The sequence below is a fragment of the Thunnus maccoyii genome, chromosome 8, assembly GCF_910596095.1.
Source record: "Thunnus maccoyii chromosome 8, fThuMac1.1, whole genome shotgun sequence".
Lineage (NCBI taxonomy): Eukaryota > Metazoa > Chordata > Actinopteri > Scombriformes > Scombridae > Thunnus > Thunnus maccoyii.
In genome coordinates this window covers 22,177,800-22,204,656 of record NC_056540.1, presented here as the reverse complement: position 1 = coordinate 22,204,656, position 26,857 = coordinate 22,177,800, and the positions used below count along the sequence as shown (strand labels likewise).

Below are 26,857 nucleotides of genomic sequence, written 5' to 3'. Positions count from 1 at the left end.
GGAGGGCAAATGTGCTTTGGAGGCCCCATAATGGAGGGTTTTATCTTATTTTTACCCGGGGCACATACACACAATAAGACTGATATTGTTCATTGTTTGATGAATTCCTAATAGACCTATAAACTTGCAGTGCTTAAAGCCAAAGGAATGCCTGTGAAAGCCAAATATAGGGGAGGCAGTCGGACCATCCTACCAGCTGAAAAATTGCCCTCATATAATTCCAATGGAATCTCGTCCAAGCCATCATGCTTAGTGTTGAAGGATGGGCAACTTGTGTCGGTTGAATTAAACCTTATTTATCGCTCATTAGGCATGCAGCAGGGCCAACTGATGATCAGCTAGAAAAAAAATAATGTGCATAGGAATAGGATGCCATCCTGTATGGTTATGTGTTTCACTGGCAAAAAGAAGCGGTGCCTGAATCAAATGTTTCTTCCTCCGCTGTCATGCTTGTGTGTTTTTTCACCTCCTTAATATGATGTGGCTATTATTAAGTTTAGGATATAATGTCCAGGCTGATGTTTGCATTTGAAGTGTCAGCCATTATCTACAATCTGTCAGCCACAATGAGGTGAAATTAATATTTTACTTTCCCATTAGGCAGGCTTGATGTCTGTAATAGGGAGGTAAAGGGAAGGAACAGTAGACCAGGCAATGAGTGATAATGGTAATTCCCATAAATGCAGATAAAGAGAGAATGTGTCAAAGAATGTTAAATGTTCCATTCAACAGGACATATCAGTAAAGGTGATGCTAGGAACAAGGATATTAAAGAAATTACGATGTATGTGATGCTGTCAGTTTGGAGTAGGTAGAGGTTGTGACATTGCTGTTCTGACTTTTTTCACACTTGAATTAACAGTGTTACAAAGTAAATTCAACAGGCTTTACAGTGTTGTTAATTAAGTCATACCTTTCTACTCTGAGATGCAACACATTGAGGTTCAACTGTTTATATTGCCTTTGAGTATGCCAAATTCATAATTATCTTAAGGTTAACAAAAAGGCTTTTTCTTTTAGATTGAAATGAAAAATACATAATTAGTTAACAGTGTTTATAAGATCAAATTAGCAAGTGAAAGTAACACTAACATCGACACTTCAAGATCAAGATATACATACTGTATATTTGTTCGTTCTCGAACATTGAGAGAAGGGAAACTTCCTGTAGTTTGTAAATGAAAACACAAAACCAACAAATAAATGTAATCTGAAATACATATTTGTGAAAGCAGAAAATTGCAGGAAACAATTCGATTGATTACAAGACAAAACAAGTTTGCTTCTGAGGTTCCATTGGCTGTAATGACTGTAATTTGGGTAATAACATGCAGTAAAATATAATTACATACATACAATCATTCAATCTTCCAGTTTTTGTTGCCTTAAAGCCTGACTGGCTTTTTTGCCTTATTTGGGAATTTTGGAAACTGTAAGCAACAATATCAACATATAAAGGTTAATTATTTCTTAAAATATATTAGAAAACTTTCAAATTTGCACATCCTTCAATTAAGAAAAATAATGTTTCGCAATTTTGTTATGAGTAGTAAGCCTCCCACACCTTTTCACAACCAAGGTGTTTTGTGTACTTATCATGAATTCATGCAGTGAACCGAATATTTGTCTGTCTCTCAACAAAAAGAAAAATATGCACTTTCTTTGGAGTTATGGTCACTATTCTATCTGTGAAAACATCAAGTGAATTATTATTGACAGTAGAGCAATGTCCTCTTCATAATACTGTTGTTCAAGGATAGATGCAGTCTGCTAATCATACTTTAGAGTTAAAACAGGGTACTCAGAGTCAAGGTATTTGTCAGACAAAAAGAGGAGACAGTACAGAAAGCAGTTTAGAGAGTAAAAGAAAAAAGTTGCTCGAGACTGTCAACCAGGTTTAAATCATCAAGGACTGAAAGAAACAGAAGTTGCTATCTCATGGACATTTCGATTGAAAGAATTATGTACATGAGACTGAGAATGTAGAAGAGAGAAGCGTATGATCCATTGAACCGAAGTATTGTGCAGTTATGGACAGATGTATCCATAGTGATAGTGATAAAGAGCTAAAGGGGGCAAGAAAGGGTTAAATGAGGGTAAAAAGGGAGAAAACCACAGTAACACCCCCTCCTACTCTCTCACACATACACACCACACGCACACTGGGCGTGCAATCAGCAAGAATGCTCCCTACACTCAGGCACTCCCCCTCCAGTCAAGCATGATTGTGCTTGACATGGTTCCATCACTAATGCTGACTGATGCCCATTTGCTAGGCTCTTCACATTTATTTATTTATCTGTTTATTTGCGTCAGGTTTATTTATTGATGGGCCTCAAGGATATGATGGCAAATCTCCATTTGCTCATATAGGGAAGTAAGAAATGGAAAAGCTATAAACATGTGCAACATTTACACGTGAATGAACAGACTGAGAGAGGACAGAGTTCACCTTTTTTATTTAGATTCCAGCAGTTGAAATAGCTATTCCTTTCTGGTAATGGAAAAGTGATATGGCCCATTTAGTTACTTAGCGCTAATCCCAGTGGTCTAGCCTCTTCTCTATTTTTTCTTCCCTTTTATCTCTTTGTCTTTCTTCATTCGTTCTTCTGACTTCTATTTGGTTAGCATCTGATGGAAGGATTTGAGTGAGGTCAAATTACTACCTTGCCTGTATGAGCTTTTCCCAAGCTTTAGCAGCACTCTCAGCCACATTAAGTGCACACAGCGCGTTGCTGTTGTAGTTGACCACCAAATTCTCATGAGGGTTTTAAATGCATGCTCTATTTAATGCCCAGTGTCCACATAACCTCCTATTTTTGTGTAAATTGATTCTAAAGTTTTTGGGATATGGTCTTCTATTTTGTTATGCCTTCCATATTTTTGTTTGTGGCTTTTAATAAGATGTTCCCATGCTTGTGATTGTTACATAGAATGATGCAATTAGAGCGTAATGAGTGTAAGTGTAATTGTTGTTTATTCTCACAATGACATATTTGCTGTTGTAAGCTACTGAGGGAGCAGCGATGCTTAATTACCCACAAGTGTACAATTTGAGGTCATTAGCTTTGGAAGCCAATATCTCTAGCCAGAGGTCTGCCAGAGGACCTTTGGTCCACTCTTGTAGTAGTACAGAGTATGCCAAGTTGAAAACTGCAGAAGGATTATTGCTGTGCTTTTCAAGATATCACTTCCCTGTCTACATGATGTTATTATGGAATTTCTAGAAATTTCATACATTGTTTGTTCACTATTGCCTTATTCCCTGATTTTGATTAACTTTTTAAAGGGTAAATCTTCAGTCAGCTGTGGCTAACATAAATGGAAATTTAGCAGCTCATCTAAAAGTGATAATGACTAGTAATGGTGGGTTATGGGTAATTAAACAGCTGGGGAGCTTCTTTAAAAAGGGGATCAGTTATCTGATTTGAGACTGTGAGAACATATCTTACTTTGAGTACAATTATTAGAAGGTGATGAAAGAGACAGAGAAATAAAGACTGTATCTTTGTCTGTGCACTTGTTAATCTGAGAGCAACTAGCCTATATCCCTGTTTTCACGGGCTGAAGAGCAAACAAATCAGTTGCAACTCACAAATTTTTTTCCACATGCCCAAAATGGTGTGAAGCGCTACCATGCTCCCTCTTTAGCAGGAGCTGATTGGCATCTGTGCTCTTGTGAAGATAGGAATCCGACCCAACTACATCTGTGAGTTTATTTGAATTCATCCAAACAGTTACACTGCGCCAAGAAGTAGGGGGAAATAAACAAGAAGAAAACACAACAGCTTGGTATTCATGAATTCCATAACTTACAATGTTACTCCTCTAAGAGATGACTAATATGTCAAGTTTAAAAATAGACAGTTTGCCACAGTACAGACCCGCTGCCTCCACTGGATGAGGATTAAACGGATATATGGTAAAGGGTAGAGATTTGTGATTGTGTGTGTTTATGTGAATGTGGCATGCACATGCATAAGTACGTCTGAGGCGATTGTATGCTCGTATATATGCAAAGATACTGTATATGTGTGTGTGCTTTGTATGTGCACTGTATTCTATATATGTGTGTTTCTGTGTCTATGGGTGCAGTTGTACTGTATATAAACTGACCAGGTTATGGCGGCAGGATGAGGGTCTGAGAAGTAGCTGAACTGTATGGGGGTCATGCATTAGTGGAAAGCCAGTGGAGGATGCTGAGTTTGTAACATCTCCACCCTGAAGGCATTGCCAGCCAAGTAAAGGATGAGGCTGCACACTGCATTACCTCAACTATTTTTTTTTTTTTTCGCTTCCACTCTAGATGAGTTTCTTCCAGTGGCCCAGGTCACTGTTGCCCCAGGGCGGATTATGGCAGATAGGAGCTGTGATGTTCCTTAAGATTTCCGACAAGTGAGGGAAGGAGTGTGTGTCCGGGTGTGTGTCCATACGTTTGATCCTTTTTTTGTGCCTCATCTGTTCATGTTGTTTTTGGTGTGATTGTGTGTGCCGTTTATTAGGGAATGTTTACTGAAGCTTAGCGTTCCTTGGCAGGCCAGCGGTTGACCTGATTTCTGTGTCACAGCGTGACTCACACAGGTTATTTTTTAAGGAGACAGTGAGGTCAGCATGAAAGCAAAGCCACAGATATGTCGCTTGAATTTTATTCCATACAGATTCCAGCTGTAGCATAGCTGAATATGCATGCAAACTCACACATACAACACATATGTCAACACATATATAACACTGTGTGTTGGCTAAATATAGCATTCCATCACAGTAAATATGCAACCATCATACATTATGATTAGTGAGAGAGCATGTAAAATCATTTATGGTCTGCAATATTAAAGTCTCCAACATGGTAGGACTCTTTCTTCACTCCTGATGCCGCCATTAATATGTTTACGATGGTGGCAACAGTCTGTCTGAGAAATTGATTTTTCTTTGCCAATTGTAAAAGTTTTATGACAGTCAATATGGCTGAAGAAGCAGCCCTTTCATTATTTTACTGGATCTTCTGCTAGCTGAATAGATGGTTCCTGCTTATAAACCTTGAATAATTGAACAGGGGAATCAGTCAATGAGGGAGGGAGAGGCACAAGGTCTTGATGGCTTGATGGCCGAGATGACAGCTTGTGAAAGAGAAAGACAGCAGACTGATTAGCCAATGTGTCATATTGCTTTATCGCTGCCTGTACACTATGAGCTCTCATCTCTTTTTCGTCCTCTTCCTTTCACTCATCCCCTTCCTTTGTATATTACTCCCCTTACTTGCTCATTCTCTCCCTTTTTCTCTTCCCTTTTTATTGTTTCTCACCCGCACCTCCACCTCTTTACTCTTCTATTATGTCAATTTATTCCTTATCATCTTACTTTGCCCCATTCCTCAGTTTTCTCCTTTTCAACCTTAATGCCCTGTTTTCTTTAGATGCTTTATTTTTCCTCACATCCTGTCTCCATCCATCCCTATGACCCTGTGTCACTCCAGGCAGAATTATTACTCTTGGATGGAACATTGGCTCAGTGGCGCCGTACTCTGCTCTCTCCGCCCGCATTATCCATTTATGGAGTATCCCCTTTTGTGGTGAGCCATCTTCCTATAGCCCAGTAATGATAGGAGTCTTGGCGACCCTGTGCATTTGCACTGTAATATAAGACATTCTCATTAGTGCAAGGATTGTGCTCTCTCCCATGTCCATTACATTAATTGCTACACATCACTGCCTGCCATGCCCTCAGTATTCTGTTACATTGCTGGCATTCTCCGTCCTGTATCACCTAACCGTGGCCCTCAATCGCTTTGCCCAGGAAGGTGAGAAAGGTAATTAAAATATGTTATATGTAGAATTTGATAAGATGTTTTTAGTCCAAAAATCTCAAGGAGATAATCTGACCAGTTTGTTTGTGTTTTGTTACTTGAGTGGATGCCAATGAATGAAAAATTGTTTTCAGATCAAATAAATTGAAGCCAAGTGCCCTTCCACCTCCGCACCGTCCCTCTGTTGTCAGTCATCTCTCCTCATAATAGGGAAGCAGGCCGCTACCATAATTGCTTTGATGGTCCAGCCTGAACAAATCACTTCTGGGCATAAAGAGAGGCCTTGGAGATGGCAGTCAGAGAGAAAAGGTGCGAATGAATTAAAGCACTTTGCGTTCCTCTGGGGCATGTGGCCCAGATTTTTCTTCAAAGAAAAAATATAAGGAAAGGAGGAAGGAGTGTGGGGGTGGGGTGTGCCTCTTTCCTTCTAGAATAAATGGCAGTAAAAGCAATAATACACATCCAGCCTCCATTATGCCAAAATGGGGAGCTTTTTCAGGGAAGACACAATGGCACTGACATAGTTAACTGGCAGGTGGAGAAAGGAGGATTTCACTGGAAATAATCTGATTTTGAACGGGGCTCCCATCTATGGGAGAACCTCTAGTCAGGCCTTTTGTGAAGGAACAAAAGTTTGGCCCTTTGGAAGCAAAGCTTTGAATGTTTCAGTAGAGCTTGGTGAATGGGCCATGTGGATGTCCCAAGGCCCTCACTGCTGAGGACTGCAACAGGCAAACGTCAGCAGGGTCTTGTGCGGCACTACGCTGCTTCCTGTAGATCTGACAATTTCAGAACCAGCTCACTTTTTTCTTCCTCTCGTCTTTATGTTCTTCAACCTTGATCCAAAGAGATGTTTTACTGCTTTGTTCGTATTAGTTACTTGTACTACTGGAGCTATATTCATACTGAGGCTGGAAATCAGTCATTTGCAGATTACCCACCGAATGAATAAGCATGAACTTGGGGTATTATGTCTACTCAGCTGTAGTAATCTCTGTGTATAAAAAAAAACTGCAGTCTTGTATATCTAGACTCATGGTTTGATCTGTAGAACAGCAGAGGTGACAGAGTTGGAGATATGGCTGGAAAGAGAGATAGTGAGTAAGCTTAGTGTAACAACACTGTTCATATCAAAAAAAAGTTGTGAAACATTCCTTTGAAATTACATTTTGCTGCCAAACAATAGTATGGTAGATTTAAGACAAAACTTTTCTGTGACTAACTGATGTGCATATGATTCAGTTATTACCCTATTTTGAAGCAGAGGAGGGTTGTTGAATAGATGGTTCCTTTAGCTGGTGGGTGACTGAGTGGAATCTGCTGTTTTCGGTAAAAGTTCAATTATGACTGCACACTGCACAGGGTGAGTTGTCATGATTGTGACACAAAAGCAGTAGGGCTATTTGACTAATCCTCCTACAACTCCACAAAACCTCCAGGGGTCACAAGCCCCCAAAACAAGGCTCCATGGGTGTCTGGAACATCATTCTTTCCCAATGGCCTTGTCTTTTTTTTTTTTTTTTTCCCATGCAGCTCAAGGCACGCCCCTTGTTAGTTCCACCCTGATCCTTTTGCTTCTCTTTCATTCACCCTCCAACGCAGTCTGCATCCTCCCAACTCCTTCCTATCAAACCAAATCTTTGACCCCTTTTTTTGGAGGGTATTGCTTTTCTTTGTGGTTGACAGCCCATTACAATTCTTCAGAGCTCCAGGTGCGGCTCTATTGCAAAGGAATCATCGGTCCACAAAAATGCAGACGGTCGATTGTATCAAACAGATAATACTTATAATTTTGGATCTGTGAAGAGGAAACATATTAAACCTGTCAAATATTTGTGTGTCATCTGCTGATAAGTACATTTAAAAACAAAGATAATGAAAGTGGTATATTTTCCTCAAAAATAGTTTTGAAAGAACTCAACTTCAATGCCTTATTCTCTCTTTTTTATGGATTTCTTTTATGTCTGTCTTGACTATCACTTTCCGCATCAACCTATAAGGATGAGCGCTGGTTATAATTGCTTTTCATATAATCATTTTGCTGCTTTATTGTCGACAAGAGCACAGTTTTCCTTGTCAACTTGAGTTAAGCACATTCATCTTATGCACTCATTTGAAGAGTATTCTTTAACAGAAATGAAGTTGAACACATCCACATGCAACAAAGACCCACCATTATCGGTGTCGACTGGCTAATTAAGGAGTCTCTCTGACTTGTTACTTGCCAAGGAGTGCGCAGTGGGTCCGTAGCCATGTATCCAACCATGTGTTTCCGGGAAATGTCTAAGGCATTACTTCTGCCCTCCTTCCATCCATAATTAACCTCCCTCCATTCATAATTCAGATGTGTTCTTCACACATCTTCTGGTGATATGACATTATTTTGCAGTGGCTAAACAGACATTGTGACGCCCCCAGTGCATGGGCATGTGTGTGTCTGCCTGACACACTTTTGACTGTTGCGGCTCCACCCCTAGCCACAAGTGCAAGGTGGAAGACAAACCTGCCACCACTTCCTTTCTTTGTTATTTTACAACTGCAGGGTGGGTATACTGTAAACAAGCTTGTCCTTTCACTAAGAGGATTTATATTTTTAGTTTCTCCTGATATCCAGATGGTATGTGGCTTGAAATCATTAAATAATTAAATGAAATAATTACTACACATTTTTCATTGATGTAGCCACTTCAATTAATACCTAGTTCAAGGATTGACATGTATGCTGAAGGAAGAAACATGCTTTTACATATGTAGAGAACTCAAAACATGCTTTTATGAGTAATACATTTCCCTTTTCAAGAGCAGGCGTGTAGGAGAGAAAGCCATGGACTGAAGAAAGGAAAAGGAAATGATAGAGAAAAGGATGTATGATGGCGTCAGGCAATGAAGAAAGATCATGAGAGAGAAGAGCGGAGACTTAGACAGAGAGGGACAGAGAAGGAGAGTAAGCATCCCATTGCCAAAGCAGAACTCAATATTGTGTCCAGTCCTGAAGGATGTGACATATTTCTCCAGTCTTTGTTGGCTGTTTTAATCAGCTTACATATGTCCTGGATGAAAATTGAATTTGTCTGGAAGAGAGGAAGATACTATTGGCTCTGCCACTGCCTTTTGATTGTGCATGTGTGTGTGTGTGTCTGTTTCTATGCACTTGCTTGTGAGTTTCTGTGTGTCTGTTTGTGTGTATCTGTGCGTGCGTGTGTATGTGTAAGCATTGTCCGCACCAGAGCCAAGCAATTCATAACAGCAATGGCTTGTGTTTCCCCCATACATCATTGTCAATGCAGCTCACCTCTGCAGTGCCAGCTTATTATGGCCAAGACCTAAACTCAGAGTGCACAAAAGACCCCCACTACCCTTTTCTAACCATTTGCCCTCTGGCATTCCGGAGTGTGTTTGTGTTGGTTACATGTATGAGACAGACATTTATAAATGTTTATAAAGCAGGTTTTACAGTATTGTTGAATTATATGCAATAGAACGTATGTTAAGACACTGAAGAAATGCAGCTGTCATTCAACATGTTACACATATCTTGCCATATGCTGCCTTACTCTGCTGTTGAGACAGCTGAGGATTGCACCCAGCTTCATCTTGGGTTTAAAATGACTACTTTATATGAAGGCGCACTCCATTAATCTCTCCATCTACTGGGGGTTTTGACCAGTCTGTCTGGCACAGCTAGACATTTCTCTGAGGAGTTCATCCCTCAACAGATCGCCACTTTATGGATAGCATCTTTTTTATTATTTCGAGCCAGTGCAATTTTTTTTTTTCTGCGGTTATGATTGATCACAAATATCACACAGTATGTTCCTGACTTGCAGCAGAGATTTTAAATAGGGAAGACTCATGCCTTTGAACCTCAGAGTGAGTCAAGCATTCTCTGAAAAGCAAGACCAAGATTATTCACTGTTTTCTATGATGTACTCTTGTCCGTTCTTTTGTTCATGGAAGTAGGGCATGTCAGGAGGAAAAAAGGGCAGCACGAGATACAGTAAGGATTCAGACATCTTGAGGAAAATCTCCTGCTTTAAGAGTAAAGAAATAAAGAAACAACTTTTATCAAAGAATATTCTCGTGGTCCGCAACCACATTGCATCCAGATGTGTGATACATACAAGTATCCTGATGCTATCTATGTGATTTTGTACTGTAGATTTTTTCCTGGTACCAAATTAACACAGATCCCAGAGTAGGTCACAGTTGCTCACATTAACTAAATACAGTACCTGCTCTTTTTAGGTCACTTCATTTGCATGAGGGTGGTGTTTTGGGGGGGGAAGGTTATAAGGCATTCTTGATTCAGATGCAAATGGGACAGTTATCAGCAGCCAGGACCTGATGAATAATGGGATGTACAAAATGCACGGCCCTGCATAAGGAAATGAAAGAGCGCCTCTTTTCTGCTCCACTGATTTCATTATAGACACTATTATTGGCTTAGAATGGCAACATCTATTATCTAGAGTCAGAATGTGACCATTTTCTTTTTTTTCTTTTTTTTTTTTTGATGCAGACAGTCTTTTACTACTGTCAGACCTCATCAAATATTGCTGCCCCAGATAGGGCAACAGGCACAATGTGTAGAGTGGGGGCCTTCAGGCAGTGGTCAGATATAGGAACTGTTAATGTCTCTTTAGCCTTGAGATGGAGCTCTAGCCTGATGACAGTCACTCATGCTACCAACTTTCTTATTTTAGTACCACAACGTAGTTGTAACAGTTTTGTGTTGCTCTCCAACAAGGCCAGCAGCTGTACATATACTTGAGTGGTACAGTGTGAGCAGCTTATCATCTTTTATTAAGCAGCAGCCATAGTAAACACATTCTGGATGGTCTCCTCGTCTACCAAAAACACATCATACTGCTTAATTAATATATAATATTTATATGCAGTTTGTATTTTATGGTATGTAACTATCACTAAAACTGGCAAAATTGAGAAACACTAGATCACACATTTCCCAGTAGAAAATGCTATAAAGGTTTTTTTTTTTTTTTGAGCTACATAGTTGGTTGAAGACTGTTAGACAGCTGAATGTGAGCAACAATGACAAGATACAACATGTTATTACATACAAGTGTTCAATACGCACATCCTCTTTGAAGTGCAGTGTTGTACCTGCCAAACTGAATTGCCTGTAATACAGGGACTAAAAAAAGTGAAAAGTAGATCATTTGGAGTGCAGGATCTAAGAATAGAGGAGAGCCTGTGGCAGAGGGCTGAGGGAACAGGAAGGCAGACGGATTGGCTGTGAATAAGACTCACTGACAATGTGATAACACTGTGACTAACCTCTTGGGATGTGTAATGTGTTTCTTTACTTTAGCTAATGCTACCCTCTGACTTTCCCACAGAATTTCATGACATACTAATTCTGAAGTATTTTATAGAGAATAACCACAGATTAGATTTGGCGGTTTACTGTACGCCATGGGTATGAGTGTAATGCAGTGTTTCAGTTACAGTTTCACATAACAGATGCTATTAATGAGTGACATGATATGATTGGTACATGTCCACACTGCATGTCCCTATGAGAGAATATGTTGCCATTATACTCCAAATGAGGTTGGTAATGTGTTTTCTTCTGGGTTTTAGGATTGTTACTAAGATGCATAATCATAAAATCAGCACAACCTAAAAGGGAAGTTGGTTGTTTTTAATGCTGCTTCCTGCTCTCAAAAATTACATTTTGCCATACAGTATAGTCAGTCCCAGTCTGATTTTTTTTTTTACAGAATTGTGCTGGCTCAGTATGCAGGTACTATGAAAAACCAAATTCTTAATTTGGGTGTGAGCCTGAGAATTTCTAAGAACCCTTGTTTTAGACAAAAGACAAAAGGTAGATCTTAGACAGCCTTGCCTTCCTATATCCCAAGAGACTATCTTGCTACCCCAAATGCATGTGATTACAGTACACCTCCAGTCTAATCCCTAAATTGCCCCACGACGATTGCTATCTGTCTTGCAAAAATTGAGTAAGCTGGTAAGGTGGCTAAGGAACAAAGTGGATAACAATATCTTTGCCAGGCACAGCATAGGACAGACACTTTTATCGGCGGGCCCCTGCATGTTGTGGGGTTAAGCAAATTGGTTCTGCTTTCAGTGAAGCGCAGTGTAGTTTAGGTACCTTATAAAAGGTTTTACGATGCCTCTTGCCAACCGGGTAGAAACATTCTTTTCTTCACAAAAATATCTGGCTTTGGTTAGATTATGTCTGTTTCTATTCCTGTGCTTGGTGTGTTGGGGCTCAATTCGCCAGGCCCTTCACCTCTCAGAGCTTAGCCTTAATCTGCATTTAACGGAGGCCCGGATAAAGACAGGAGTGATTATCACAACGTTATATGCTCAGAAGCCTTTATTTATTTATTTTTTTAATGTCTTTGACTCTTTTCAATATGTCATCTGGATGACAGAGTCAGAGGTTATGTTTTGTTTTGGTTTTTTTCTTTTCTTTAAGAGGATAACATAATCTGAGAGTATGGGGAGACAACAGCTAATTTTAGTATCTAAGAATTCCCCTTTTAATTGTGTTGTATTCATGGTTTTTTTATAGTAAGTTGCAGTCAGAATTGGTTTTGACGTAAATGGGATATAATTTAGCTGTTAACAGGATCATCATAGGAGAGCCACAAAGGGGGAACACTTGCATTTGTTCAATTAACTGATCAATTTTTGTAATTCCAAACAAAGAAACCATGTAGTGCTTCATGTTCCATAATGAAATGTCTTGTTCCCTGTGACAGTTACGGCTTTTTTTAAAATGTCTCTAAAAGTGTTTAGCTTTTAGTAGATTAATTACATTCCTTGTTGAAACCTTGCACTCCTTACTTCCTCTTTGCTTTACTGTCATCTCCAAGAAACCTTCAGGCACCTTCTCCCCCACATGCACACAGACAGACACACACCATCCCCTCTCCTCCTCTGGTCCTGTATGTAGTCCAAGTGATTGGATGAATACGTTGTGCCATCCCATATGGTGGGCTGTCCTGCTTGATCTGATCACAGTGGTGAATGAAGGAGCCCATGAGTCACCACCGGTTTGTTCTGCCGCACTTGTCACGCTCTGCTGTCGCACACTTCCCTCTCTCCCTCCGTCCATCCTGCCAGCCAACAGACGCCATGCCTTTTAGATTCTCTCGCCCTGTCGTTCACTGTCTCCCTCTCTCATGCACACGATAACTGCGATCTCTCACATGCCCCCTTCGTGCTTCTCCTCCTTTTTCTTCCTCTATCACCCTCTCCCCTTCCCTTTCTTTTCTTTCTCTCTACCTCCCTAGATGAGGTTAAAATCTGCGTCCTGTTCTCTGACAGACTAAACGTCAGTATGTTCCCCAAGCTCTCGACTTCCCTCACAGTCTGTGCCAACATCATTGTCATTTATAAACATTTTATGCCAGCTCTGTAGGGTAATGGCTAATTTCTCCCACCACACGGCTGTTCATTAAAAGTTGATTTTCTGTCAAAATGTATCCCAATCAAATTAGCTGCAGCTACTTGGACAACTTTGGTTTACCTCACTGTGTGTCTAAGTTGTTCACTCTGATGCATCCATGGTTTATATATTTAATCAGTAAAGATGCTCATGTATTTGCGTGAAAAGAGCTAGTCTCATTTGAGAATATATTACCCGTTTAAATAAGCGATAAAGCACGACAAGATGTCTTGATATAAGAAAGTAATAGATGAGATTGAGGTGATGGTTTTCACAGCGCATAATAGAGTTTCCTCCACCAACTCTATTATTTTCCTGGATCAGGACACCTCAGTGGTCAATATTGTAATTAACGTTACACCGTTGCCACTTATCAAAGAAAATAAAAGAGAAGGTTGTATTTAATTAACTGAAGACAAATAAAAGGTTCAAGGAGATATTTATTAAGGAACATGCCTGTCTGATTCAACAATGGACGAGGGCAACACCAGACTTGTGAATTTCTAAAGAGGTTTGAAAAGTCTGATGGTGACTCAGAAGGTGGAACAAGGCTTTTACATTAGACCAGTGTTTTTTGCATCATTGTTAATCACTGTATGTCCATGTGTTCTCCTTCCACACTATTAGATCATGCTGTCTCGTGTCTTTTATTTGTTCCAGTGCAGCTTTACACACAAAATTGCACATATGCACACAAACAAACTTCTACTCGCAGGTGGAAATGATTGACAGCAGATGGATAAGCACAGGGAAACCTGGTGAGATTCATCAATTTGGGTCTAGGGTGTGTGTGATGGTCAGCTACAGGGGGTTGGTGCTCAAAGTACTTAGATGCTACTTGTGTTGTTCAATATTGGGCAAATCGATGCATATCCAACAGGTTCATCACTCCACACATTCTCATATGAGCACTGGGTGTAAAAATAGCCCCTCATTCCAAGAGTTCAGACTCTCTATTCACCACTGTTTCCCAATAACATTAAAAAGCCTTTTCATGTTTGCCAATTTTTTCTCTTCCTTGATGCCTTTCACCAACCCTCCTCTTATCCATAACATTCTCTAGTTTTCTTGCTTTTATTTATGTTCCTTTCAGTATTATTTTTCTGAAAAGGAAAATCAATAAACTCTTTTTCTCAACCATGAGAAACAGCACTTACAATAAGTCTGGAGTGGTGTTTTCTGTTTGGATTCAAAGTTCTCTCTTCTTTTTTTTTTTCCATTTGAGTTAGTGAAAGTGTGTGTGCACATGTTCTTTGTCTAATTATCTACTTCTGTCATGTCTCCACAAAGAAACCACTGGTTGCTTGAGTGGCTGATATCATTGCCATAGAACAACTGCACTGGCAATAGCATTAGCAGTGTCTAAATTACTGCTCTCTGAAGTACCGGCTGCTTTACCATCATTAGCATGGTCATTACATAGATTGGTGAAGGAAGGGTGCTGAGGCCCTGGCAGGAGACCAGCTGAGTGTTCCTCAGGCTGGCAGGGTCATTCAGGAAGTGTAGTCTCTTTCCGCCACACACAACACCCCCCTCCGAGTATTTCTCCAGTGAGACCTGGCTGCAGCTTGCAGAAAAGCTGGAGATCAGGTGTGTGAGGGTGTGTGTGTGTCCACGTACTCTTACTATCTTTGGGAGGCCCAAATATGCTCATGATGGTATTAGGAGTAGAGGAAAATGGGGAGTTGTTGTTTTTTTTTTGATCAAAGTATATTCAGGTTATTTCTTGGGTAGTGGTTAGGTTTAGAGGATTTGACTCAAAAATACATGTTTGGTCCTCAGAGGCATAGGACAAGTGTGTGTGTGTGTGTGTGTGTGTGTGTGTAGAGGAGGAGGAAGGAAGTGAAGGGCGGTTGGAGTTATTAGTCCAAAATCTCACCTAGGGCACCAAATGCCAGCCCTGGAGGCAGTGAGCAATCATTCCACTAAGACTGCTGCCACTTCTATCAAATAACTCAACCTTTCATGAAAGAGTAGTGACCCACTCGTCCTGTCGTCTTCCGTTACGCGACTACACACACAGCGGTAATGTGACCTCTGCCTATAAAATTACTTAGTTAACAAAGGTGGAGGAACTGTTAATTGATGCCAAATTCCATCCAATGCAGCACGAATGACATTTCACTGAACATGAGCAGAGTTATGAGTTTAAAAACACACGTCTGAGTGTGAAAGTGAGAGTGAGAATGATAAAAAAAAAAAAAATAAGGTGCAGCTCTTTATTTAGTCAATTACAGGATGGATATGAGAGTGAGCCAGCACAAATCCATACAAAGCTACATCAAGAACAGGGGTTGGAGTGGAGAGGGTTCACCTTGCCAGTAACATGACATTTTCCATCAGCAATAATGCAAGCTTAACTCGGCTCAGAAGAGCATCTGGTGCAAATTGGACATAGTTGCTCTTTAGCATCAATCCATGAATGATAGGCTTTCTATTTATACCTCACTCCAGTGTAATAATGATGCAGAGTCTGTTGACACGACGGCCCATTATTTACACAAGATGAACAGAATGTGGATTTACTTTAAAAGTATATGACAAGAATAACTATGGTGGGAAACTGTGCTTGTGTGTGTTTTGCACACATGCGTGCATATGTACATGCACCTGACTTTGTTGTTGTCCATATGCATGTGTATGGATCTGCATGTACCTGTGCATGTGTGTGCATGCGCTACCAGGGTGTGTGTCGTCGGGGGCCACTGAGGAGGAGCATGTTAACCAGAGGAGCAGCCGGTCCACCAGATGTTGCTATTCCCACTAGGCTTGTCACAAGTGGACCTTTACTTCTCTCCCTGCAGTACACACAAACACACACACACACACACACACACACATACAGAATTGCCTCAGCAGACTATACATAGTACATGCACAGAAACACAGAATGGGAACTGAGTTTATGCTGTTGCCACTTTAGAACTGCATAGATACTCTGCAATGAGGATCTTCTTCAAAGGGAGCTTTACTGAATAACATGTAAACCCACCTGGCCTCAGTGATAAGGCTTTTTTTTTTTCTTTCAACCTACGTATTGTAGATAGTGTCCTTAGAAAATCTAAAGCATTTCTTCACATTGCTCAAGAGTGTATTGTAAATGTGTTTGACTGAGTATTCTCAGAGTCAGAGGCATTCTTCACATACTCTCAATGTGTTTCGGAATGTGCAGTGTTTTCAGCGAGAAACTGTCTCTTTCGAAGCCGTGCACACAGAACAGCACTTTTGATAGTCAGTGCCATTTCCCAATGCCAGTGGTTTATTTGTTCCCCTGTGCTTGGTGTAGTGGACTCATTCTCATCTTCATATACCATGGTTGAGTGCCTTTCATGGTGCCATGATCCTAGGTAGAGGATGTGGCCATTTGGAAATGTCATGAGAAAGGTCGAGACCATCATCACGGACCAGTTCAACAAGCTGATTTATGAGGTTCTTGCAAATGAAATACGGTACGGGGCTAGTGGAACAAGCAGGCACCTATAGGCACCCCAAAGGTCACCTAACTTAATTTCAATTAGGCCTAGGGGAGGCCAGGTAAATACGTCTCTGGTGGATAGACTGCTGAGGAAATGGATTTACTTGTAATGACATTGTGTTTATGGGGATTAAGATAAGGCTAATCAGTTGAAAAAGGTGGCTATGTTAGTACAGTATTGATTGAAGAGTTTAGGAAAGAGATGCCAAATGAAATAATCATTCCACTGAATTCCACACCACAAGCGCTGCGTATTGTTTATTTACAGAGGGATAAAAAATGCAAGTCTCAGTACTTCCTCCACTCCCTATCAATCACGCTGAATTGTGCTGTACTGAATACCATCAATTACTGTTTTCTGTTTGACACATGCAACACAAATTCTGATTAGCCAACAATTCTCCAGAAATAGCAGCATTGTAAAGAACAAATGGCTTGACATTTTAAATATATAAGGCAAAGTTTACCACCAAAGCCAGCTCCCTTCATCCCACTTCCACATCCCTACATATGTGTCAAACAACCCCCCCCCCCCCCCCAACCCACCCAACCCACCCACCCACACACACACACACACATACACACAAAACGCTTAAAATGAGTCATAAATTGCCAGCAAATGATTTCCTGCTCAGGGAGAATAACAGGGTCCCCACTCTGCCTTTGATTCAGGCTCCTTTTTCATCCCCTCTTTGTTTACCCATGCTGTCTAGCAGTTGCTCTGCTGGAATCCCTATTGATAGCCGTCTGACAAGGGGGCTGGGTGCCAAGCAGCCCAGAGGGGGTAGTGCAGTGTGCAGTTTGTGGTTGTTCATCATATGAATGTGTTTGAATGAATCTGTATGCCACTGTATGTATATCATATGTATTTTTTTTTCCTCATGTGTGCCACCATGGTTCTGTCTGAGTCAGTGTCGTGTCTTCATAAACGCCAGTGAGTTGCCAGGTGTGTGTGTGTGTGCGTGTGCGTGTGCGTGTGCGTGTGTGTTATCTGTCTGTCTGTGCTGGGCACGTCTGTTTGTGTGCAGGCATGTGTTTGTGTGTCTTGTGAGGGTGATGTGGCACAGAGGTCACTTCTGTCAGATCCAATGTCCAGGCCCTTGCTGTGATGTGAAGGGCACTGTCAAGAGACAACCACGAGGCAGCGCAGGTACAGCTGCCCTCAGTGCTCTTTTTCCTCTGTGGCACTCACACACACACATACACACCGGCCTGAACACACAGACAAACACATCCATGCTCACTGTAAACTGACACACAGTGGTGGGAAAGCCCCCCCAGGGTGAAAGCCCCAGGATTGTACAGTCTCTTCAAAACAAATGCTACCACCTACTTGTTGACTACTTGTTGTTGATCTGTTTGCTGGTGACTAACTATGTGATGCTTCGTGGAAAATGGGAAGAAATGGGAAATGGGAGCTCTGGCATGTTCTGTTGCTTCACTGGGAGGATAGACACTCATATAAAACATGTCTACAGCCACATTCTGAAAAAGTAAAGGTTAAAAAAACAACACTAACCTGTGGGTGGATAAGACAGAATTTTAAAGATATATGCTGCAAGTTTGAACAGATGACCCCTTTAGAGTCCAGTTGTGTTTGAAGGAATTGGAAACCTGCCAAAAAGATGTTGATATTATAAAAACTGTTACAGAAAAACAAGTTCTGTTGTCAGATTGTGAGTGGAGTAAAAAATCACAAGATACAGTAGTGCAAAATGGTCTATAGTCACAGTCGTAAAATATAGCCGAATATGTAAAGCATTCTCGTGTTAGCCTGGGCAGAATATTATGTGTATTGTATTGTGTGTGTGTGTGTGTGTGTGTGTGTGCGTGTAGTATGGGGTTTGTGTGTTAGTTTTTGTACTTTCTTCATTTATTAGCTTTAGAACTTTTCAGTGATTATATTTTTTGTAAATTGTCATTTTTTTCGTTGGTCATTGCACATTAAAAAAGACAAAAGACAGACTACAAATATAGCTTCTTTAGGATTAAGGGCCGGAGGAATGATTGTGTGTGTGTGTGTGTGTGTGGTCATCTGACTGCTATGTGTGTCTACACATCTATCTATCTCTTCACGTCTCTGTCAGTCTCTTTCTGTTGCTGTTCTCAAGCTGTATCCCTCCAGTGTACACTGTCCACACTGTAGGAGAGCAGCTCTGAAACTTTAATGCTAATTGATCCCAGTGAAGAAGTGTGGACACAGGTGTGTTGCCGCAGGCCCTGGATCTGACACGGATGCCAAGGGATTCTGGGTAACCAAGGGGCTTATCGGGCCACAGTAGAAAGTGCCACTAGCCAGGGCACAAGTGACCCAGTTCTTTTCTAATCAGCACAAGTTTGAAATGCAGTTTGTCTGTGTGTTTGTGTGTGTGTGTGTGTGCGTGTGTGTGCGTGCGTGTGCGTGCACATCAGTCAGGGAGAGAAAAGGCATAATAGGTCTTTGCAGCCAAATAGTCCCAAAAAAGAAGGAAATCTGAAGCTAAAAGTTTGTTCAGTGCATTCATGTCAGTTGTTCAAACTTCCGAACAGGCATATTAGCTAGTAGAACCTAAAGTAACCTCTTTATTTGGCATGTAATTTTTCACAACAACAAGAACCACAACTAGATGTTTCCTTCAGTCAAAATACAAGTACAATTCCCCAGTTTTTGGAAATATTTAGTTCACGTTATGGAAAAGGACCATAAGACAAGATAGAAAAGATCTTAGCGAGTGTAATGCTCCTATGTGTGTGCATGCTCAATATATTTAACTCATGTGCTCTATGTGTGTTAGTTTTTCAACAAGTATGGTAATTGTGAGCCTTTGAGCCCCGGGAAAACCCACATCTAAATCAGACTCAAGCTGCTGTGTAACTCCCAGATTTTCGCTCTAAGTTTGCAGTCTTGATTGCGTGGGGGTGGGCGGGTGGCTGCATGTATCCGTGTGCGTGTGTGTCAGTCTGGATGGAAAAGAGACTTAGCACTGCCAAGACGCAGGTGTGCGGATTAGGTGTGATCCCCTCTCGTATTCTCAGTAGTATATCTTATTTGATGGCTTTTTTGCCATGTAAATCTCATCAAAAACTAACTAACAATAGCACCACGTTGACAGACGCCCAAGCATCTGGCGAGCCACCACTCTGAATGTTCAAACTGCTGTGAACAACCTGTCTCCAGAAAGAGGGAAAATAACTGGGAAGGAAACTCAAGGAGTTTGTGTGTGCGCTTGCATGTAAGTGTTTGTGTTTTCTTGTGGGTGCTTGAAAGAGATGAGAGAAAGAAGGAGGGAGAGAGGGGTGGAAAGCGGCATGCTGATAGCCTCATAAATCATGAAACAGATAGTGCTGTATCTTAACCAGTGTTGAGCCAGGTGATGGCATGATGATGATCTGAATGCACCTCCGCTTCTCCTGTTTCAACTGCCTTCATTGACTTTGCTCCCTCATTCTGTTCAAAGATAGAGGAAGATAGAAAGAAGGAGCAAGGGAGAGAGGAGAGAAATAACTTTGCCCAGCACAGGCCCCATTAAAGTGTGATGAGTGGCCTCAGTGAGGGGCTCTGTGTACAGCACTTTATTCAGGAACGTTCACTTATTTATAGGTGTTGGAATTGTGTTGTTTGCTTGTTTTATTGAAAACCTTGTGGGTAAAGTGGCGGCAGGCCGCATGGCATGTGAGCGCCACATCTCTGGAGGGCATCCCTGCAGAAAAATCTTCCTCCTTGATGAATAAGTGAAGGCGACAGATTAATTTTTCATTCACACAGAATCCATTGTCGCTTGAGATGTTTGGTCTGTGGGTATGTGTAGTCAACCTGCAGGCGGTTAAAAAAAAAAAAAAAAAAAAAAAACCTACAACCTTGCTGGGATGTGAGCACACATGCTCAAACACACATAGGTGTAAGCACATAATGTATATATCCACGAAATCACACTTGCCGAAACACACCCACATGATCCATTCAAGTTGTGAACACCGTAGAGCTCTAATAGACAGTGACTGTCAGATGTAGTTAGATAGATGAATTTCTTTTTACTCTAGCACATGACTGCAATTGAGTTTATGGCACAGAATCTACAACCTTGTTTTTAAAGGTGAATAAATTGCTTTCATTCTATCAAAGCTTTTTTTTTTTTACCTCTGTACAGCTATAGAATTTTAATTAATTTCCTGTGAGAATAACCACAAAATACTGAAATAAACGGACAATTATGGAGATTTTTTCAGCAAGCTATGGTGAAGTTTAAATGATGTGATGTAAAGGTTGAGAGAAGTTGCATTTCAGCTGCTTTTTTTTTAGACAGTATGTCTATATATGTTCTGCGTCTACCACCTCTACTTTAACTCTTGTACACCAAAACTCACGTTGACAGCCACACAGGCGATGCACAAGCAAAAACATGAAGGTAGCAAAGTGTAGCCCATCACAGGAAGGGTTGTGGTGTTTTGTGTACATGAGGGAGCATCTCTCAGTATGAATGATTTATATTAAAAGAGAAAGTGAAAAGTCTTTCTGGATGCACACCCACCCTGTACCCCCCCATGCGAACAGAAGGGAGCATCTTCACATGGCCAAATGGGTCTGATGGTGATGGCATGGAGGAAAAGCGTAACGCTGCTCGCTTGCAGGGCCTTCTATGATCTCCACCACCACTCTCCGTGCGCTCTGGGACACATCAAAAAGGGGATTAATAAATAAATAACACACAACACCATGTTTTATTAACTTGGGTAAGGCTTCAGTGGTCCTAGAGAATCCTGAGATTGGATGGCGGCTTGGATTATTGCTGGAAAACTTGTAGAAGCTGTCTAACCAGTTGCAGATTTTAAGGAGAAAATTCTCTATTGAACCAGACTGTCTATGACAAAACAGTAACTTCATGGTAAACTATGTCTAAACTATATCTCTAACTTCTAAACCTTAATCTGATGGATTTACTGTGAGAAGATTATTTAAGGACTGTGTGTGTTATAATTGCAAATAAGCAATACTTCACTCAAAAATGTGAATCTTTGTAGGTGTTTGAATTTCAACACTTACAATGAACGTTTACATTTACCAGATGATTATTCTACAACATAATATAGAAGGGCTGCAACTAACAATTACTTTCATTATTAATTTTCAATTAACTGATTAATTTTTTGATATATAAAATGTCAGGAAATAGTGAAACAGCCTAGAAATTCAATATGCAATTATGTAAAACAAATAAAAGCATCAAATCAGCACATTTGAGGAGCTGGAATAAACAAATATTTGTCATTTTTGCTCAACCTATGACTTAAATGATTCAGCTCTCAAAGTTGTTAGGAATACATTTTCTGTTGATCGACTCATTGATTGTTTCTGCTACCATGGGGTGTAATAATAATAAGAAAAATAATAATATGAAAAAGACTCGAGTTGCGGTGGACAGTGCTGATCCCCTTCCTTGTACACTTGGATCGATGCACATATTGCAAACTCTTGGTCATAGAACAACCCTGTGGTTATATATTTTCTTTACCTGCTATCTGGTTTTGACAGAAATCCAACACTACTCCTAGAGATGGGGCTTTAGCTATTTTTTTTGTTCACAGTGAGGGAGTTGTACTGCTTCCTTAACATGGCACAAACAAATGTTTGTTTCCATAACCCCCTTCTTGGAGTGAATGCAGGATGTTTTTATAGCCCAGCTTGTTCTATAAGTATTAATACTGTCAGCATGATGCCGAGATTCCACTTGTCATGTATTATCTCCACATTGCAAATGGATTAGTGTGTGCATGCGTGTCCGCGTGTGTGTGTGTGCACGTGCATAATTCTGCGCATGTGCTGCCAAACTTATTTGTGTTTCGGAGAAATATGTGTCTGAGCATTATGCACCTGTGAGCGTGCGTGTTTGTGTGTCATCTTGAGCGCACTGTGAAGGTGTCATTGTGGAGCCTAGGCCCTGTAAGCTGTCAGACAGTGAGAGATGCTGCACCTCTAAAGGGCATGCTTTCTGGGCCTTTCCTGTCTATTATAAGCCCTGCAACACTCATCAAGGCTGTTGCAGTGCACCTCCATGTCCCTCAAGCAGCCACAGAGAGAAGCCACCTTTCTAACTAGGAGAGCCCTTTCCTCTAAACTTCACATACCCTTGTCTTCCATTTTGACATGATAAACGCAAGCAGCAGTAATGAGGCGTCGGGTTGTCAGGGCATCCATTTTGTTTTGCTCAAATCTGAGTAGAAGCAAAGAATCCTAGCCTTTCTCCATTTTGAGACATCCAGTCCCTGCTCCTTCCGTGCCGCGGCTCCTCGCCTACCCCATGGCAACCTTAATTGTGATTCGTGCTCACTAATTTAGACCCACGCTTGAGATGTGAGATCCTGTGTGGGGGATATGGATTTATAGGAGATGATATATTAAACACAGTCTTTTTGATGACACTCAGAAGTGGTGACACTGCTGAAAGTGGTGCTAGCACTACAGCTAAGACAGGCTGCACTGAAGCTAGCCAAAGATTGAGATGTGTCGCTATCTCGCCATCTGTAACAGTCACGCCTGGCGTCGTCAGAAACAGATCGCCTTGATACCAGCCACATCAAATCTCCAGTTTGCCAAGCAAATAGAATAAAACAATCTATCGATCTTGCCCCACCTCTCTGTGTATCAACACAATCCATCTGTGTTTATCAGGCTATCTGGCTTCCTATCTTTTGTTGTCTGCAGGCGGGCATTCTTTTCTTTTCTTCTCTTTTATTTTCTTCCTTCCTCCTCCCACATCTGTTTGGTGATTCATCAGCCTATTTACCTTATCATGCTGCCAAACCATCCATTTACGTTCCCATCTGTCTGTCAAACTATATCTTAGCTTCCATTTGTCTAACTATCTCTCTGTCTACTCATTCACCTGTCAATCATGCGGCTTGCCTTGGCTCCTGCAGGTTCCATCCGCTCGTCTGGCTGATGCCGTCTCTGACCTCTTCAACTCAGATGAGTGTAGGATAAAGTAATTAGATTCTTATCACTTCATCAAAAGTTTTACATTGTATTAACAACAGTGCCATGTAATTATAGTAATAGAGTTATATCAGTTCCACAGTTGACATTAGGCTAAATATATAGACAGGGGATATTAATTCTTTATTGAAGAAGGATGACCTATTTTGATATTTGTTTTTGGAATTTGTTTTATTTAAGATTGTAAATATGGATCTAAAGTTTAGGCAGCATTTTTTTTCCTGACTTCATACAACATGTTTTTGCAGAATATTATCTGTGATCTAGATAGCTCCCTCCACAGTATCCAAACGGAAGCAGGTCACTGCTTTGGCTCAGTCCAGTTCAGATCAAACCTCAGTGGAGCAAGCCAGACACTGATGTCAGTCTAGTCAGGGGGTCTGGCCCCCCACAGAGGCCCAATCAGTCTTATAGGATCAGTGACTGGCCCCCCTAGGCAACAGTGTGCCTTGGCCTGATGGATTACTCCCTCCCCTGGCTCAGGCCTGTGAAACCCGGGCTTCTGCTACAAGACCCATCTGTGCTTTCCGTGTCTCCTGCATGCCTTCTGGTCATAGTCTCGGGCTGCTGGTGAAGCCCCAAATCAGAAGTTGCAGTCTAGAGTGTATACTTGGACACCCTCCATACATAAAATCAACTATAGAGTTGTAAACAAAACAAGGAGTTCATGTTAAGATGTAGGGGAGAATTGTTCCTGCTCCCTGTGCTGCACATAATGTACTGTACTGCACCCCCTTATATCACTAGACCTCTAAGCCTATACTGGATACTTCTGTGTTGTGTTGCCAAGTCAAGGAGATAATATCAAAGTGTAAAGTAAACTCAAACAGCAGGCAAACAGGTGGGCAATGCTTAGAAGTTTCAGGAAATAATAAAATGTATATTTTAAAAAGATTCTATGGCCTTTACAGACACACCGTGTTTCCTCAAATAGTGACCGGGGCCTTTGTTTACCTCAGCTGCAGAAGGTAGCAGGTTTGTATTAGAGGCAGGCCTCTTTTGTGGAAAACTCTTGACTTGCAAGGTGTTCCAATAAAGCAATGTAGGTTTTCCCTTCAATGAGCCTAATGCAATTTCTGTTTTATGTCAAATTGTTTTGGGGTTTTTTTTTTTCCACGTGGTGGCAAGGGGTTCTCAGGACCTCTCAAATTATACAAGGGGTCCAGTACCCAAACAAATTTGAGAACCACTGTTCCAGAAGATATTTGTTTTCTTCCATGGTTATACTTAGGTTGGAGTCTGTCTCCTGAAACATTACTGCTGAGAGGAAAATCTTGAATGGGAGTTTTGCCTCAGGCGCTGATCAATCGTAAAAGTGTTTTCATATAACTGTTCATTTGGGCTGTGTGCGCCTCTGCTGCATCCCAGAATGCCAAGAGGCATTGTTCCGTGACTGAGGAATCAAGTCCAGCAGAGATATGTTAAGGAGATTTCTGAACCTGAGGGGCAAAATGAGGAATCGGTGCTACCAGTAGTCTGTCAGGCTTGTTGTTTTCAATCAAAAATCTAACAAATGTTAGCCGAGTTTCAAGGAGAACGATGGATTTTTTCTTTTTTGAGATTCCAACATAGATTCATGCGGAGCTTAAAGTGCATATAGTGCATACAGGTTTTTACATGCACACACGCAAAACCCCTTTTTCTTCTCTCCCGCTGTTTTGTGCCTAACAGAAACCTGTCAGAGCTTCCCTACTGAGAAGATACACCAGTACTTTTCTTCCCTCTGAAAAAATAAGCATTTTTATACAAACGTGCAGCGATTTCCTACTCTCCTGAAACATATTTTGTGCCAAGCAGTCAGAAGATATTACTCTCAGACCAAGCTCCTTTCAGCGGGGTTGTTAAGGGATAGTGCGCACTTTATGTTATATTTGGGAGCATGATGGAGAGACACGCTGCATTTATGCACAATACTGTATGTCTGACAAGAAGAGCATCCAGAGAAGAGATTGGGCTAGTTGCAATAAGGAAAGGAAAAGTGGTAAACATGGCCTGTAGCAAAAGAATCAGCCCTGATGCCATTTTTTTTTTGACTGACAGTGTACAGTCCAGTTTTTGTTAAAGGGAGTCTGGAACTTAAATGGAATCCAAAGGAGGGAAAGTCGTGAGATGCTGTTGGGGGAAAGAATGGCTGTATTCACTATCTGGGTCAGTCGCCGGTATTGCCAAGCATGCACATCACAGTACCCACTGAGATAGAGTGGTGATAGAGGCATGGAAAGATTAACCACATCCCTGCTCTGTCAAAACTGATTGCATGTGTTATGACCACCCTGCTCTCTGCAAACCTCTCCTCGTTACCGTTTATCTCAACAGACTGTCAGTTAAACTCACTTTACCTCCTAATTCTGTATACAAACTGTCAAGCAGGAACGCGAACTCGTATACATGCATGCCATATCTGAATACTATGAGATTTAGTGTCCGTCTCAAGTTAAAAAATTTGTTGCGAGTGTTTAGATTGCCTTTTTCTGTGTTTTAAAATCACAAGTGGCCAGACTTTTGTAGTAAACACCGGTGGTAATGTCAGTAATAAGGGGGATTAAGGGGGAAAATTGAAAAGTAGAGAAGACGGACGAGACAGTGTGTACAAGCAAGAGAGAAACAGAGTGTGGGTGTCAGTATCTTGCCTCAGCATGTTTATCCAGGCCTGTCTTAGGCATTTCCCTCTGTCATGCCATTCTGATCGCTTCTGCCTGCTATGGCACACTGACAAAACACACCATAACATATCAGGCACCGGATTCCAGCCCCCTCACTCTCAGATCTTCTGACATTCGCACATTCAATTCATTTAGGCGATACTAAATGTCTAAAGGTAATTCACAAGAACGTTTCACAGTAAATGCATTTTATCTACTATTATTAAACTTGAAAAGAGTCACAGATAACACTTTCTGTAAAAAACCCACATAGATTGTAACGCGGTGTAGCATGAGGCTTTGTGATTGGACTATGAGGATCACAGATGAAACAGGTTTATTACCCAGGGAATTTTTGAAAGTCATTCTGGGACATATAGGAAATCAATAACTGAAAATGTTGGTGTGGCAGAATGAGAGAAAGTGGATATATCAATAGAGTAAATTAGATAAAACATTTCATTAAAAAAACAGGTAATCAGTGATGGAGTCAGCTAAATAGCTTGTGTGCACCAAACACTGC

The 26,857-nt window shown here is 41.0% G+C and overlaps 1 protein-coding gene and 1 long non-coding RNA gene across 2 annotated transcripts in view; one reads left to right on the top strand and one right to left on the bottom strand.

Moving 5' to 3' along the window:
• Positions 1-26,857, top strand: part of diaph2 (diaphanous-related formin 2) — a 382,189-nt gene that overhangs the window by 345,333 nt on the left and 9,999 nt on the right. The window lies entirely within an intron of this gene.
• Positions 15,453-26,857, bottom strand: part of LOC121901421 — a 158,998-nt gene continuing 147,593 nt past the window's right edge. Inside the window, exons 3-5 of the long non-coding RNA XR_006097286.1 lie at positions 23,583-26,401; positions 21,231-21,367; positions 15,453-16,045 (exon numbers count right to left, since the gene is read on the bottom strand). This is a non-coding gene — a long non-coding RNA (uncharacterized LOC121901421). The remainder of the gene's footprint in view (positions 16,046-21,230; positions 21,368-23,582; positions 26,402-26,857) is intronic.